General features: G+C 51.8%; 1 protein-coding gene across 4 annotated transcripts in view; it reads right to left on the bottom strand.

Annotated features, from left to right (window-relative positions):
- CSNK1G2 (casein kinase 1 gamma 2) overlaps positions 1-16,412 on the bottom strand; it is a 46,476-nt gene that overhangs the window by 17,285 nt on the left and 12,779 nt on the right. Inside the window, exon 2 of one of the 4 annotated variants that reach the window (XM_037384505.1) lies at positions 9,368-9,444. The exons of the other annotated variants lie outside the window; for them this stretch is intronic. The gene's annotated coding sequence lies outside the window, so the exon portion shown is untranslated. The remainder of the gene's footprint in view (positions 1-9,367; positions 9,445-16,412) is intronic. 4 annotated transcript variants of the gene reach the window in all.

The following is a 16,412-nucleotide window of genomic DNA, read 5'->3' as shown; positions in this document are numbered from 1 at the left end:
CTTGATTTTAATTGCAAAGCTCGGAGCAAGGCACAGTGGCCAGCAGGGCTGCTGGCTACACCTGGGCAAAAGCTGCCGTGACACTTGCTGAGAGTATCTGAAAGGCTGTGGATGCTTGTTCGCTCAGTGGTTGTGCAGCACCTTGCCTACCTTGTGTGCAGCTCCCAGCACTTCCCAGTTAGGCTGGTGGGAAGCCCCATGCTGGTGGACAAACTTGGGGTTCTCCTCAGCCCCCACAAACAGGCAGGACTCAGCTCAGCCCCTCAGACCAGGGAGGTCCTTCCCAAGTGCACACCCCTGCTCGTTGCAGGTGGGTCAGACTAAATGGCCTTTAAAAGGTCCTTTCTGACCCAAACTATTCTGTATTACACAAGCCCCCACCATGCAGCTGATGGTGTTCACACAGGCACAGCTCCACACTGAGGGGAGATCAGCCCCTCGCTCCCTCCTGGAGGGGCAGGACAAGGACCATTGAGCAGCTCCATGCCCAGGGAGCCACGCTCCCAAGAGGGAGCCGCGCTCTCCCTCCATCCAGGACTCCCACCAGAGCTGCCTGGGGGAGGTCAGGCTCAGTCCCTCCTCACAGGGATGCCCATATGGAAGGAAGACAGAGCATGCCAGGAGCAGGACAGCAAGGAAGCTAAACATGGGCTGGAAAGCACAGAGAGTCAGGCAGGGGCTGGGTGCACAGTGGGAGGCCATGTGAGACTGGCAGACTGACACAAGCACGCACTGCCTGCTTCCCCCCGGCGCTCATCCTAGAACCACTGAACGGTTTGGGTTGGAAGGGACCTTAAAGATAATCTCGTTCCAAGCCCCCTGCCATGGGCAGGGACACCTTCCACTAGACCAGGTTGCTCAAAGCGCCATCCAGCCTGGCCTTGAGCACTGCCAGGGATGTGTTTCTGGTTTTGCTCCCAGCTCAGCCCTTGCTGCATTTTGAGCAGCCGAGCTGGGAGGCAGCTCTCACCCCTCCCTGCCCACCCCCAGCCCCATTCCCCCTCTCACCACCTTCCCCCAAGCCTCTCCGTGCTCCCGTGACACCCACCAAGAGCCCTTGCTGCTGTGGCCTCATTACCTGAGGGTTAAACAAGCAAACCCCCACCCCTCCAGCGCTCAGACTTCAGGAAATGAGCACACTGCAAGTCCTGACGCTTGGCCAAACCCCGTAAAACTTTTTATTGGCTCTCAATAGCTATTAATAACAAAAAAAGGTTTCTTGTGCTAAAGGGTGCATGGGGGGAAATGGGGGAGGGTCTAACAGCAATAGAGGGAAAAGACACCCAAGCCAAAGCTCAGCATGGGGGCATGGGGGAAGGACCAGCCACGTAAGGGTCTGTGGACAAGGGAGCTGCTCCCTGGGGCTGCCCCGCTCCCAGTCCTCACCTGACACGAAATCCTCACCAGGGACCACCACACCGTCCACAGCATCCCAGCAAAATGCTGCTGGTCTCCAGGAGGAACTGGAGCTGCAGGTACCAAAGGTGCAGGGTGCTGGTCCAGCTCCTTGGGGCTGTCGCGGGTGCATGACGCCCATCTGTGGGACCTGCCCGTTCAAGTACTGGGGAACAAGACTTACACGTGGGATGGGAGCCCCTGCCTTCCCCTGCAGGCTCTGTCCTCCAGCCCACCACCTCTGGAGCATCACCAGAGCACAGCAGCCCAGGCCACCCCCAGCAGTCCAACACCTAGGGACTATCCTGCTGCACCCGGCACCTCTCGACCGAGGGAAACTGAGGCACACAGAGCCTTCCAGCTTCCCCAAAGGCAGGCAGCCGCTGGCTCCTGCCCTGACGCTACCTTCCCCTGGCAGCCAGCAGGCTCTGTCCCGTGCCAGCAGGAAGCGAGGTGGGAGCGGCAGTGGCGCAGGGCTTCCCTGCGCTTTGTTCTCCCCTAGCCCCGAGCGCACATGGCTGACACGTGATATCCTGCTCATTCTTTGCTCCCCCAATAATTTCCGCTCGGGGTTCGGTGCATTGATGGTGCCCTCCTGCCCGGCTCACACTTCTTCCACCTCTGCCGGCCTCGTGCAAGGACGCCAGAGAGCCATTTCCCCCACAACTTCCCAGAACAGGCGGCAGAGCACAGCTCTGCCCAGGCACCTCAGGAGCCACCTTCCCGGACGTGGCTCCAGCCACGCACTGGGGAAGGGGAGGCAGCCGGCGATGCGTGGGCCACAGTTTCATACCCCGTTTTCATTTTGAATCAGACCTTTATGTTCAGTCCCAGGGGATTTCAGGCCCAGACTGTTTGCACAGTCAGGCGGCCGACAGCCAGAGCTGAGGGAGCTCCAGCCCCCGCGCTTGGGATTATTATTTTTTTTTTTTTAAAGTTATGGGCCAGTCTCTGCAAGTTAATTTCAGACAATGGAGTGCAACAGAGCCCTAACAGAAGAGAAAAATAAATACAGTTTCCTGCGAGCACTGGGAGACTGTGCCGTCTCCCCTGGCTGACAAACACAGGCAGCGGTGTAGCATGACTCTCCAGCCCTGCCTGCACAGCAAGCCCCTGCCCCGGGAGCAGCCCTCCCAAAGAACCCAGCTCCAAAGCCCAATTTCAGGCACCTAGGCCAGGGCGATGACCAGCGAGGCCACCGCAGCGACGCCCGCGCTGGGGCTGCGTGCCAGCCCGCTGCCGCACTGCAATTCCCCCTTTCCCAAAGCTGGGCGGGCAGAGCAGCAGGAAGCCACGTCCGTGTGAGTCAGGCCAGGGTAAGTGATGCTCCTTCAAACTCTGCCCACCAGCCTCCCCGGTGGGTGAGCCACTGGAGCTGAGGGCTAAGAGGGATCTATTTTTGCATCTGAAAAGCGCCAAGGAGAGCGATGGCTCTCTGTACCTTGGTACAAAAGCAGGACCCACCTCTCTGTGCAGTGTCAGTGACCGGTCAGGTTTTCCATTCTGTGCCATAAAGAGACCTCTAGCCTTTAAAATTGAGAACAACCTAATTAGAAACAGAAACCTTTGGTAAAATCCCAGGACTCCCACTGCTCTGGAGCAAACAGCCCTGCAAAATCTGTGTGTGTTAAAACACAACAGCCTCTGGATGAGCAACAGGGACCCTGGGTCCTACCACCCAGCGTACCAGCATCATGGGGAAGATGCCTCTGATAAAACTGATGGCACATTGTTGCATTTTGAACAGGAATCCTAACCCAGAAGGTCACATCGAGGCAAGCAGCCTCAGAAAAGCACCTTCTAGGCTGGATTTGTTGGCCTGGTATCAAATCTGATACAAGACGAGATTAAGAAAACTGCTTTCTCTTTGAGGGAGAAGGGGGACGAATAAGAAAAGAAAATATAAATAGGCTTGAAGTTTGGTAGAATAAATTCCAAAGCAAGCTGTGGGTGAGCACTGCCCTGCAGTGTTTGCAATGCAAGTGCTCCAAGCCAAGGAACCTGAAAGTGAAATAAGCTGCAAACAAGTGCAAGTGACTTCAGCACCTCCCCAAAACAAAACCATAAAAACAATGAAAGTACCATAAAGGGGGCTAAAATACACTCAAGCAATCATCTGAAACCCAAAGAAGGGGTTCATGACGTTTTTGTTGAAATAGTGGGTTGCTTTTATTTGCCATCTGGTTTTAAGTATGCCAGGTCTGCTCCAGTCCCATTTACAAGCTTTTCCCTGCAGTCATGAGGGTGAGAAAAAAGGGCTTGGGGGTGGGGGGCTTTTGATTGGGTTTGGTTTTTAGAGGAAAAAGCTGCAATTCTAGTGCCAGTTCTTGTCTCTGAGACCTGTGACTTGGGCTGAAATATCAAGACTCGGGAAATTTCCGGCCACATTTGCAAGCATAAAATACTGAAAAGTTGTATTTATTTATTTATTTTAGATTTCTTTCCTGTATAGCGAAACCTTGTGGCTGCCGAGAATGGACTTGTACCATACCATCTGGGGCACATTGTTCTAGGCCCTTTATACACACACAGTGTTCCTGCCCAAAAGAGGTTACAATTAAATGGGGCAAGACAAAAGAGGGGAAGAAGAGGAAAAAAATAGCATCCTGGAGCAGGGCAGTGACTGGTGAAGGTCAGGGAGCAGGTCTGTGGCAATGCTCAGAACAGATTCCAGGTGTCCTGAACCAAACGGCACCCACCGGTGGATGCAATGCCGCTACCAGCCACAGAGGCTCGACTGTCCCGAGCCCTGATCTCTAGCAAGCCTTTGGGATGGTTCCTTGAAGCCAGTTTCCTTATGTACTGTGTGCACTTTGCAAGAAGAGAAACACAGCTGCATCCAGATGAAAGAGAAAGGAACGCTTCTTGAGAGCACAAAAAAAGAAAAGCCCTTGACACTACGCAGCTCCAAGTACAGATCACTGCCAATTAAAAGCTAAAAATAATCACAAACACCCTGATGTCCCAAAGGATGACCCATCAGCTGGCTCCCAATGCAAAAATCCAAATCAAAAAGCAACTGATGGCCTTACACAGCTGAAAAGAAAACCCAATAAATTTTAAAGTTTAAGAGGCAGATGAAGTCTTAGCTTACAAGGAGATCAAAAGTCTTAAAACAAAGCAAGATCCAACATCTTTAAAGCAAGCTGCAGACAGTCCCAGATGATGTCTACAAAGGTCTGTAGTTAAAAATGTATTCCAGTCTTCCGTGCCGGCAGCCAACCCTGCTCATGACTAAACGGGAAAAAGCTGTGCCATGACACAGAGGTTTCCCAAAAGGAGGGGTCATGGAGTCTCACCAGGCTTCCCACAGGAGACCCCTGTAATGGGTATGGTCAAGCCAGAGGTGGGAGCGGAGGCACTGGAGGGACGTGGGGCAGTTCCCTCCTCCGGTGGGAGGACAGGAGAACCGGGGCGTTCTGATGCAGGCACCCTCCGAGGGCTCAGCAATGAGAAAGGCAATGGGCTGCTGGAAGCTTCTAGGCAGCCTGCAGACACTTGAGCTCTACCCAAGTGCACGGAGACCAGCCTCCACACACCATGGCGGTGCTGCTGGGGCCCTCTCCATCTGGCCCACAACCCACATGAGGCCTCCAGAGACCCAAGACAAGCAGGACAACTCTTGGTTCTCATGCACAGCTCTTGACGAGGGGCTTTCCAGGTCAAGCAGGCTCTGGAGGGGAACAACTCATCTGAGGCATGAGCAACTATAGAATGAGAAACAGATGCTGAAAGGGGGAAAAAAAAATAAATAAAATGTTCATTCCAACCTAATGCTGTGAACTGTAGCAGGATGAAAGGTCCTCCTAGGATGGAGGTTTGTGCCCATACCTGCATCCTCCACTGGGCCACCATGCCCACGTATGCCGGTGGCAGTGGGGAGCAAAGGCCCATACAGGCTGGAGGAACAAGACAGAGCCTTGTGGACAAAGGCTGTGCCAGCTACTCCAAAGGACAGGGACTGGCCATGAAGTCACCTTCTCCCACCATCTTTTCTCTGGATCGAAAGGAAAAACCTTCTGGAGTGTTCCAGTGCAGCAGAAACCTGTCACGCTGGGTCTGCAGTATCCTGTGCTCCACAGGGCTGGCTGAGGTCCTTCCTCTGGGCTGAAGCTCCTCACTTCTGCCCTTTCGACAGCAGAAAGCTTTGAGGAAAAGCCTGCCCATACAGCCACCACAAAAGGGAAATCCAGTGGATTTTCCAAGATGTAAAAATAATGCAACTACTTCTCACGTTCTGGAAATTTTGTGCTCAGGCCAGATCTGTCCAAGCCCAACGCTAGCATTTGTTGCAGGACAGCCAACGTGATCAGTACAAGACAACCTGTACGGAGTGACAGCAAGCACATACACATGCGTAAAGACCCAGCATGACCCACTGTTATTTAATTGATGTTTAAGAACAAACTACAAGCAAACTGGAACTAGGCCACCTTTACAGTGAGGGGGAAGCATTCACACACCTTTGGCAGCAATTTAACTTCACAGGCTCAAAACTCCTCTCTTCCACAACCAGCACAGAGCTCTAAAGCCAGGGAGTGCCTCACCCCCAGCCCCGCAGCAGTAAGAACCCACTCCCCAGCCCGCCTTTCTTCCCCTTCACCTCTGCACGCACACACACTGCCACAGCCGTCAGCCTGGTCTGAGACAGCAGTGTCTGACGCCGTGATAAACCTGGTCCTGCTGCTACTTTGCAGAGACAGCACCACGCTCCAGAGCATGCTGCCAAGCTCCCTGTGACTCAAGCCTTAACATTTATGAGAAAAATCCATGCTGGGTAGATTTTTAAGGAAAAAAGACAATTGGTGGGAGAGGTTTTTTTGCCTTTTTTTTAAATGAAGATTTCTTCCAAGACTTGGACTTGGGCAGTTTACAGCAGCCTTTTGCTTGGGCAACATGAAAGCCATAAGCTGCAAGTGTAAGCTCCTCACCCTGTCTTGTGCTGCTGGGCTCCAGCAACACAATGGGCTCCAGAGGCATCTCCTGAGCTTCCTCCACCCCTGGACACGCACCTCTCCTCCAAGCCAGACACAGCAGCTCACCAGCAGCTCCTTCCCACAGCAGACACGCTGAAGAGACATCCTGACCCCTGTCCAGGGGAGTTTCCTCCATGAGCTGGAGAGGCAGTGGGGCTGTGCAGCACTGAGCTCGCTCCACCTTGCACCTTCACCAGCTACAGCTCCAGTCACGAGAGCAAACCGCCCAGGACAGCAGAATATTCCTTATGACAAAGGCAAACTGGCTCATTATGGCCCAGTTTCCTACCAATCCCTCAAAAATAAAAAATAAAAAAAAAAAGGAAATTTGAGTGCTTTGACTGAGGAACTCTAGGTACCTGGCAGAGAAGGGAGTTCTGGATGTGAGCATCTGACCTGCCACAGCACAGGAGAGTTGTGCCAACCTCATCAGGATGGAGGGCTGGCTGTGTCTCACAGACAGCCCCTGCAGAGGAGTTGGAGCAGCAGGGTAGAGGTGAAGGGGCCTTTGTCCTGGGAAATCCCTTAAAAATCAGGAAGTCCTGAAAGCAGCTGCTTTGCTACCAACGCACGATGTCTGTGCAGTTTCTGCGGATCACAGCCACAAGAACATCATCCCCTGACCCCAGCAGGGTCAGGTTAAGCAGAGATGGCGTCCAGGCCTCCTTGCAAGCTCCAACGTTTTTCCCAGCTTACAGTGAGGTGGGAGCCAGCACAGCTCTGTTTACTCTGTTTCCTCCTTTGTGCGTTCATGTCGGTGTCAGCACAACAGGAAGCTCTTGTTAAATAGTTCGTTACTTAACTGCTGATGCAGAGCCACTGGGGAACCCAGGCGTAATGTGCAGCGTGTTTCGAGAGGTGGGGAGCCTCACAGTTCAAGTTCAGGGCTTTGAGAATTTGAGATTTTAGAGCTCGCAGCTCTGCCACTGCCCCCCTGATGATTTGGGCATGTACTGACTTCCCGGCCCTTCACATCCCGGCCATTACACTGGGATACAACTCCCCTGCATCTGCCTCGTCCATTTGAGGTCCCTGGGGAGATGCTTGGCTCTTTCCCAGCTTTGGAACAGTGCTGAGAGCTCAGCAACCTTCCACCCTGCCTCCTCCAAGGCTTCCTTCAGAGAAAGGACGAGAACCCTGTAACTACCTGAAGAAACTCCCCACCAAGCAGCAACACCATCCCGTGAAATCCACCCACCATACCTGCACTGCTGCTGCCCACGCGCAAGGTCACCGGCCTGCTGGCGGCGAATATCCAACGGTCACAAATGGGCTTTTTGGATCCTCACATCACACCCACCAGCCTGCTGGGCCCAAGGAGCAGCCCTCGCCCGAAGCCCTACAAGCCCATCTCCCCGACTGCTTCTCAGAAGCTGTCGCATTCCTCGTTGCACAAACACGGACACCGGTTCACGTCTATACAGTGCTATCAGACTGAGTCATCGATTACACAGCAGACACAGTCCTATCACCATGGTCACTACCAGAAGTGTTTGAAGCAGTTTCTCCTTCAACACAGGAACAGATACAGCTGGTGTCCCCCTCCAGTGAACAAACACCACAGAGTGGTTTCACTTTTGGCCCCACTATGTTTACCATTAGGAAATTTGCAAGGGCAGTTTGTCCAAAACGTGGGGTTCCTTCCTCCAGGTTGTTTCTTGAAAAGAAATTTAAAAAAAAAGAATGAAGCCAAGGCTAATGTTTCTACCAGAACTTCTTCTAGTGTTTGAGGGGGGAAACAACCACCAAACCCACAAAAACTTAAACTGTAGTAGCAAAGCTTTTAATCCAACATGATCTGAGCATCCTTGTTCCAAACCTCCTCTCCCTTAGCGGCTTCCCAGATCTTCAAATGAGAACATGGTATGTCCATGAGGAGAAAGGCCTCCACCCACACGCTGCAGCTCAGCTCAGCCCCTCACGCAGTGGGCACAGGGTGCTCCCAGCACCTTCAGCCTCATCAACCCCTTCTGCCTCTGCTGCACCCAATGGCCAGGCTCTCACCCCCCCTGCGCAGCGGAGAGGTCACACACAGTGAACACTAGTCTTAGCAACATAATTAAAAAAAAATCTCACTAAGAGCAAATAATCAGACATACCATCACCTCCAGCTGTACAGTTAACACAAAACAAACAGAAAAATGACTGCTAGCAAATGAAGCAGGAACACGCTGAGCCTCAGTTAAAGCATTTACCATGCGTAGCTGTACTGCTCCCAGCACAGACCATCAGCCAGCCCAAACAGCTCTGCGTTTCACCCCTCTATCTGTGGCTCTCAGTCATGTCCAAAAAAAAAATCCAAGCCACAAAAATACCAGGATTTAAAATAAGAATAATAATAATAAAACTAATAAAAATAAAGTATTTGAGTTTTCCCAGGAGTTGAGCTGTGCTGTGAAGAAGATGGATTTGTCTTTCTGGCTTCCTCTTCCAGCTATCATGTCTATTAAGCTTTTCTCCAAATTAGAAGTGTTCTCTTGTTACTGGCTATTCCTTTCCCCAGGAGACTTTTTTAGACTGTGCATGCTGGTCAGCTCTTAACCTACAACAAATCAAGCTCCAAATCTCTTCAAACTTATTTTCTCCCAGCTTCCAAACACAAATATGGCTTTTAAATGGATTACTGTGAAATTTCAATATTAAACAAACAAACAAACAAACGGTTCGTGCCACATCATTCCCTCCATACTGAAGAGAAGAGTAAAGTTTCAACACTGCAGCACAGAACTGCTTCTACTGAAAGGGAGTCCCACTTCATAGCTTGAAGGCCTCACCAATGCTCAGCTACACCAAGTTCTCACAACACAAAATCTGTAATGACTCACACGTGATGTCATTGAGATCTTTGGAGGATACCAGCTAACCATCACCCTGCTTTCTAAAAGCAAAATCTCTGCTGTTCCTCAAACTCCAGCACCACTAACAGTGCAGTTCGTGCTGGGCAGCCCAACCATCCCAATCCCTTGCTGCCCAAGATGCTGTATGTGCTCACAAACCTGGATCGTGCCGTGTCCCCCTAATGCAACGTCAGCAACAGCCCCAAAAGAGTGGGAGCAAAACTGCAATCTGTTCTCTAAACACAATGAAATGAAATTAGTAGTAAAAAACAAGAGGAGGAAAGCACCAGTAGTAGTGTTTTCAGTTTCCAGCGGAGCCCAGAAGGCAACACTCTGAGCTGGTAGGAACTCACGTGAAGGTGTGAATTCCCCACGCTGTTGTGATTTTAAAACAACTGCCTCCCCTTTTTGGGAGAGGGGCACGGAAGAGCCAGACAAGCCGCATGCTGGAGAACACCCCTGGACCAGCAGCCGGACAGATTCACCCTGAAGTCTCAACTGCTCACACCACAGCTCAGCGTGGACGGGGAAAGCTCCCTGCCTGGCAGCGGGTGGGCAGGCAGGCAAGCAAGGATGCGTATGTATAGCATCAGCTCTACCAACAGTCAGCTTTCTGGCAGCAGTTCAGCAGTAATTATGTTGCACCCAAAAATATCTAATGAGGAAACAGCCCCCTCTCTAACCAACAGCAGAGGGACCGTTTTGATGCATGTTTGCTCCCTGCTTGCATAAGCAGAAATGGAAATCAATGTGCTTTGGACAGTTCAAATTCAGAACAACCCAGATCCTCAACGTTTTTGAACACAAACAAGCTTGTGGAGTCAACAATTCTTCTAGGGCAACTCCTAAATCTCTCAGTAAAAGCAGCCACAAAGAAAACTTCATGAAGCATCTCTCCACTGCTGCAAGCTGCTATGCAATTTGCTCCCAGCTGAATGCAGAATTTCACTCTTTTTGTTGGATCCCTGTCCAAAGCAGTTACACCTGGACGGAAAGTATTAACTATGCTTTTACCAAGGAGCCGGAAATACCATGATGGAAATTTCAGCAGCAGCACAGGAACCAGGCAAAAAGCTAAAAATACTTCTATAGGAAAAATAGTAATAGTAAATATACACATGCTAAAATAAGACCAGATCTGAAAACTAGGCTGGAAGAAATCAAACACAGCACAAGTGAGACAAACACATCGAAGAAACAAGTGCTCAAGTGTCGATTCACTTTTTTGGACTCATCAGTTATGAACTTAAGCTTCCAACTACAGAATTCATAACATCAGAAAACACACCAAAGCTCTGTTAGAGAGACTTGAAGGGAAGCAGTTTTTTGTTGACTTTACAGACCCCTACTATACACCCTGACTTACCCCTTGCCTGACACACGATTGTGCCCAGCCCTAGGGCAGCCACCTCCCTTCTCGAGCCACATCCATCTCAGGAGCCATTCCCATGGTCCCCATGCCCGGTCCACAGCACACTGAAACAGCAGCAATGCCAAACCACTGTGGGGCGTTGGGAATGCAGAACCCCTGGCTGCAGGAGGGAGTCAGGCAGCAAGAGATACCCCTCTACCTTCTCATCCAGCCCTGCCATCACACCTCTGGGATGTTAGTGGCATCTTCTACCTGCTGTCTACTTCAGCATCCCTTCTTCAAGACTAGCAACAGCCATCCTCATGGCTGCTGGGCCGGGAGAGGTTCTGGTACACAGCTGAAAGGTGGCAAGATCAGCAAATGACCCAACCACAGCTCCAGCCTGCTACCCCATCGCTCAAACTAGTGTCACTTTGGCATTCCTGCTCACAGATGGAGCAATTTCTGTCTCAAACTGCAACCTGCTTTGCTATTACTGTAAGAGGACCACCACAGATTAACAGATGGGTAACCAGAGCAGTAAACCTGGTTCTGAACAACAACAGAAAAGACACGGGCTCACCTTCTGCCCCTGTGTGTAGTAAAGGACTCAAGGCTGTGATTCTGCAGGATCGGTCACATCTTAACAGTTCAGCACAAAAAAAGCCAATTAGGATGTTGAAGTGGTTTCAGTTTTACTAACAGTAGTACCGGAAGAAAGGAAGTTCATTACAGACAAAGCCGAGTCTCTGGCTGGGAGACCTTAAAAGGGCAGTACTGAAGAGTCTGATTCCTGGTTCTTCATCCCTTCCTGCAGCCCACATGCTCTAGCAGTTTCCATGGGACACATGCAGGCACCCCAGCCAAGACACTGATGATGCCTTTCAATCCCCTGCTCGGCACCACAAGCGCTGGATTCAATAAGGTGTTTCATGCACAGTCACTTACTCGAACGAGTGGTCTTAGCCATCAAGCCCCTCGCATGCAGCAGGTTTTGCAGTTCTGCCAGTGACTTTTCTATTTAAACCAGACAATACATCCACAACGCAGCAGGCTCCAGTTAGACACCGGATACTAATTAAATCCATGCCACTGCTGGAAGGCAGAGCTGCAAAGGAACCAGCTGCTTTCCAAAAGTCCACAGCAGTTGGCCAGCAAAAACCTGTTTACCAGCCCTGTGCCTTCCCCTTCTCCCCCCTCCACATATTTACTGAGGTTGACATGAGAGCACAACCCGCTTCTTTTCCAACCAGTCCTGTCCTGCCCAGTTCTTGCACTGATTTCATTGTCACAGGCACATTCATCTTGGGAGAGAGCCTGCAAAAGTTTCATTTCTGCAGTGAAGACCCAATATTGCTGTTTACTCCACTCATGCCCAAAGCACAAAGCCCAAGACTCAGCTGTACAGCCAACACTGACCCCCAACAAGCTTCAGAGCAGAACGATCCAGCCAGATCTGACTGACATACTGGGAAAAGTCAAGTCCCTAACGTTCCACCTACTGCAAAACCTGAGGTTCGCTTTCATACCTGGTAACTCCTCACAAAACAGGCTCTGCCTGCAAGCAGGTATCCAAAGGATTGTCTGCATCCCAAATCACCGAGTCACGTTTGTGCCCTGGGAAACAGAGAAGCCCAAGGAATGCTACTGCTCAAACGGCTACCGAACACAGACTACAGAGCCAGAGCCCAAAGCACCTTCAGGGTGGACAGCCCTATTGCATATTTCAACCTCTGCCACCAGACACAGATCCTTTTCAACGATTTTTGCTTCAGCTGTGGGGACAAAATGTGTTGAAAACTCAGCTACCCTTTTACTGCCCTGGCACACAACACACCAAACAAGGACAGATCCAGATGTGCTCCAAGCAACAGCCGGACCTGCAGCACCATGGGGATCCAGCTGAAAGAGACTGACTTGCGAAAGCTGGGCAGCACCTACAGATACAGAATGGGAGCAGCACAAGCACATCTGTAACAGGCATCGCTGTGCCCTCTCCATCCTTCCCCCAGCACCACAGAAGTTTCCAGAGCAGGTTCCACTTCAGGTAACGACACCAGTTCAGTAGCGAGAGGCAGGTGGCAGTGGGGGGACCCAAGGCACCTGCTAAGCCTTTCTATGCAAGGGATGAGCCTGTATTTGTCGCAAACACACAGATTCACTGCCACCACAACTCAGATCATCAGTCTGGTTGTGATGGTACCTGTGCTGGGCCTTGCAGGAAAGCACTGCTTTCAAATGTCAGGTTTCCAAGTAAGGCACATTCCCCTTCCACCTTCTTCCCTCCCATTTCCAGAGCTCACAGTCTGCTTCGCAGTCACCAGGCAGTGGCAAAAAAAAAGAAAAAAAAGAAAAAAAAAGAAAAAAAAAAAGAGGCTTCTAGACAAATAGATAATTTTCACCCAGCAGCTTGGAACAACCGCTTCCATTTCACATCTCACTTCTGAGGCTAGAACACCTCCTCCTGTGCTGCTGCAGCCTGAAATAAGGTTAAGACCATCTCTACCAGCACGCTGCTTCCCCAGCCTGGACCTGAACACTTCCATGCCCTCAAAAGCTAGCACTATTCATAAAAACAAGATAAAGCGCTGGTCGCTTTTCTCTTGATAAGGATCTTAGTGCACATCCGGCAGCATGCACAGGAATGGATGTTTCACAGACAGAACTCTCTTCGGTTTCACAGACAGAGCAGAGGAAGGCTCTCTCCCCACCTCCACTGCAGCCTTTGCTTTGCAGCAACAGCCACAGCAGCAGGGAGCTGCCCTGCCTCCTGTCAGGCCACCGGGCAGAGGCTGCAGAACCTGCCCAGCAAAAGGCTCAGGGGCAGGCTGCTGCAAGAGGACTTTGACAGCAAACCCAGAGGAACAGCAGGTACAAAAGCAGGCAGCAGGAAAGGAAACATCAGAGGAGCAAGCCAATGGCCCAGCAAAGCAGGGGGGGGGGAAACACTGCAGCAGGTGCAATTCCATGACGTGCCCACCTGAGAGCCTGTCCTAAAAGCCCACCTGATCATCACCTTCTGGAGCCAGCAGCCACAGCGACCCAAGAGAACAGCACACAGCCGGTGCTGTTAACATACCTCACCAGAGCAGGAGAGCAGCTGTTTTGGCAAACAACCATCTATTTCCCACCCCACTATGATGGGCTTATTTCCCAGCCTAGCATCAGGACTGCTTTGTATTACTTGCTGTTAATAAACTTCAGGGTTTTCCCTCTCTTCCCCCAAATCTGCAGTTGTGCATGAAAGCACACATATGTATTTACACATCACCGTGAAGTCAGACAGTTGAAACGGCAAACTCCTCAAGATCTGAATTCAAACCTGTGAAATCAGTTCTTCCCACCAAAGCAGAGAGATGGGAAGGCATCCTGCTCTCCAGCCCTGGGACAGCCCAACCATCACAAGGCCAGTCCATCAGTAAAGCCTCGTCACACAGATGCTGTGCACAGCATCATTGCTTCACTCCACTGAAAGCAGAGCAGGGTCTGCGGCCTCCGCTACAGCCCACTGAGAAAGACCTACAGCAAAAACTTCCCGTTTATGCAACCACAGGCCCCCAAGGACAGAAGATGAGCCAGGACACAACAGCAGCAATCATCACCACAATGTGAAAACCCCACATGACTGAGGAGGGGCTGCTGTGCCACCTTCACCCCTTGTCAACAAGCTGCAGAGCAACCCCCAGCCCGTGGCAGATAGCCCCAGCCCCACAGCTGCTGGGTGACACAGCAGTTCCCTGCTTACTGATGACACAGCTCCTTTATCAATTCAAACAGACAGGGAGGTCCAGAGCAGCCCTCAACCAGGCATGGAGGAAGGGGGCACCCCTGCAGCCCCAAGTCACCCAGGTTATGGGCTGCTCTCTACGAAGGTCTGGTGGTGAGAAAAGGGCTCCCTGGTGAAGTGCAGCCCCCCCACGCTGCCAGCCTGCGGGTGAACCACTCTCCCACCGCCAGCCCCTGCCTCTTACCCACCCTCCTCTTCTGCCTGAGCCACTGCACTGGCGTCATGAGCATCATTCGAGGGGGACGCTGCCCACTGGATGATCCATGCCTCATCACAGCAGGACGAGGCTCCAGAGAAAGCCCAGGCAGAGGTGTTTCAGTGTGATGAGTCAGAGATGGGGCAAGACCTCCCTCCACACGCCATGGGAGAGCTCCTCACAGCTCTGCTTACAGAGCACAAACCACAGCTGCGTCCCACGGGCCAGGCAGCAGCAGAAGGGGAGCAGAGGACATGGGAAGACGCAGCCATCCAAGCACTGTCTCAGAGGGAGTGCTGTCAAGTGGTGGGAGACATTTAAGAGCAGAGGAAGAACACGACCCTGTTGAGGACATCCTCAGAGATCCTGCAGCCTTGAATCCCACGTGCTTCCTTCCACCATTGCGAGGGATCAGCTGTAGCTTGGACAAGGGGCTCAACATCTGCTCTCCAAAGGATAAAGGACACTTCCCAACCCCTTTCCTATAACAAAAGCAAATTCCTGGATGTGTGTGTCTCCCTTCCCATCCTTTCCTCCCTCAAGCCCAAGCTGGGTGACATTCTCAAAAGCTTTCATCCACCTGGAGGAGATTTCTTGCCCACAGATGAACCTGAATGCACACCAGCACGGGCAAGCCAGGCGCTCTCCTCCCCAAGGAGCGGGACACCAGAGTGACACGCTCAGCACTTTTTCCCCCCCACTGCCTTTGGATGGGCTCCTAAATAACCTCAGGAGCAGGAGACTGGGAACAGACTGCTGCCCTCAGATCCTCACGCCATAGGTCTCCCCACAACACTTAATGGCTTGAAACTGGCTGGAGCTGGCTCAGCAACACTGAACAACCCAGCATATCCCCACTCACTCCCAACTTCCAGGGAGCAGGAGATCAAAGTTAGAAGAGCACTAGCTTTAAGCGCTTCCATCTTCCCTTCCTGCAGCTCCTAAGCAGCCACAGAACGAGCAAAAGCCCTCCCTCTACTCGCCATTTGCATGGCCTCCTCATATGCAAGGCACAGGGAGCAGGGGGTTCCCAGCACATCAGAGGCTGTGCCCCTGGAGTCAGTAGGGAAAAGGCTCCTCCAGAGCAGGACAGACAAGGAGCCCGAGGACTATCACCAGCACACTGCACCAGCCTGACAATTTACGTGCCAGGACACAAACTCACTCCAAGAGCAGGTGATGCTCGCTCTTCTCCTGGAAGCCACCATCTCTGGAAGGCAGAACATCCCTGCTGCCAAAACTGGAGTCACACTGCAAGTCCACAGCAGACTGTTCTTTTCTCTAAACTGCAGCTTTCCAAGCGGCTACGCATGAGAAAACCCCCTTTCATTATGCCCTCTGTCCCACCAGAGTCATAGAAGGGACCTTAAAGAGCACCTCGTTCCATGGGCAGGGGCACCTCCCACTAGACCAGGTTGCTCCCAGCCCCGTCCAACCTGCCCTTGAACACTGCCAGGGATGAGGCACCCACAGCTGCTCTGGGCAGCCTCTGCCAGCGCCTCGCCCCCCTCACAGTGACAAATATCTCCCTAATATCTAATCTAAACCTATCTTCTTCCAGCTTACAGCCATTCCCCCTTGTCCTGTCACTATGTACCCTTGCAAAAAGCCCCTCCCCAGCTTTCTTGTCAGCCCCTTTAGGTACTGGAAACTGCTCTAAGATCTCCCCGGAGCCTTCTCTTCTCCAGGCTGAACAACCCCAACTCTCTCAGCCTGTCTCCATGGGAGAGGTGCTCCAGCCCTCTGACCATCTTCGTGGCCTCCTCTGGACTCATTCCAACAGGTCCATGTCCTTATGTCGGGGTCCTCACTGCTGAACACAGTACTGCAGGTGGGGTCTCACAAGAGCGGAGTAGAAGGGGAAAATCAC

Source organism: Falco rusticolus, chromosome 4, assembly GCF_015220075.1.
Source record: "Falco rusticolus isolate bFalRus1 chromosome 4, bFalRus1.pri, whole genome shotgun sequence".
Taxonomy (NCBI): domain Eukaryota; kingdom Metazoa; phylum Chordata; class Aves; order Falconiformes; family Falconidae; genus Falco; species Falco rusticolus.
Note: the sequence above shows the minus strand (reverse complement) of the source record. Positions and strands in the feature narration are given on the sequence as shown.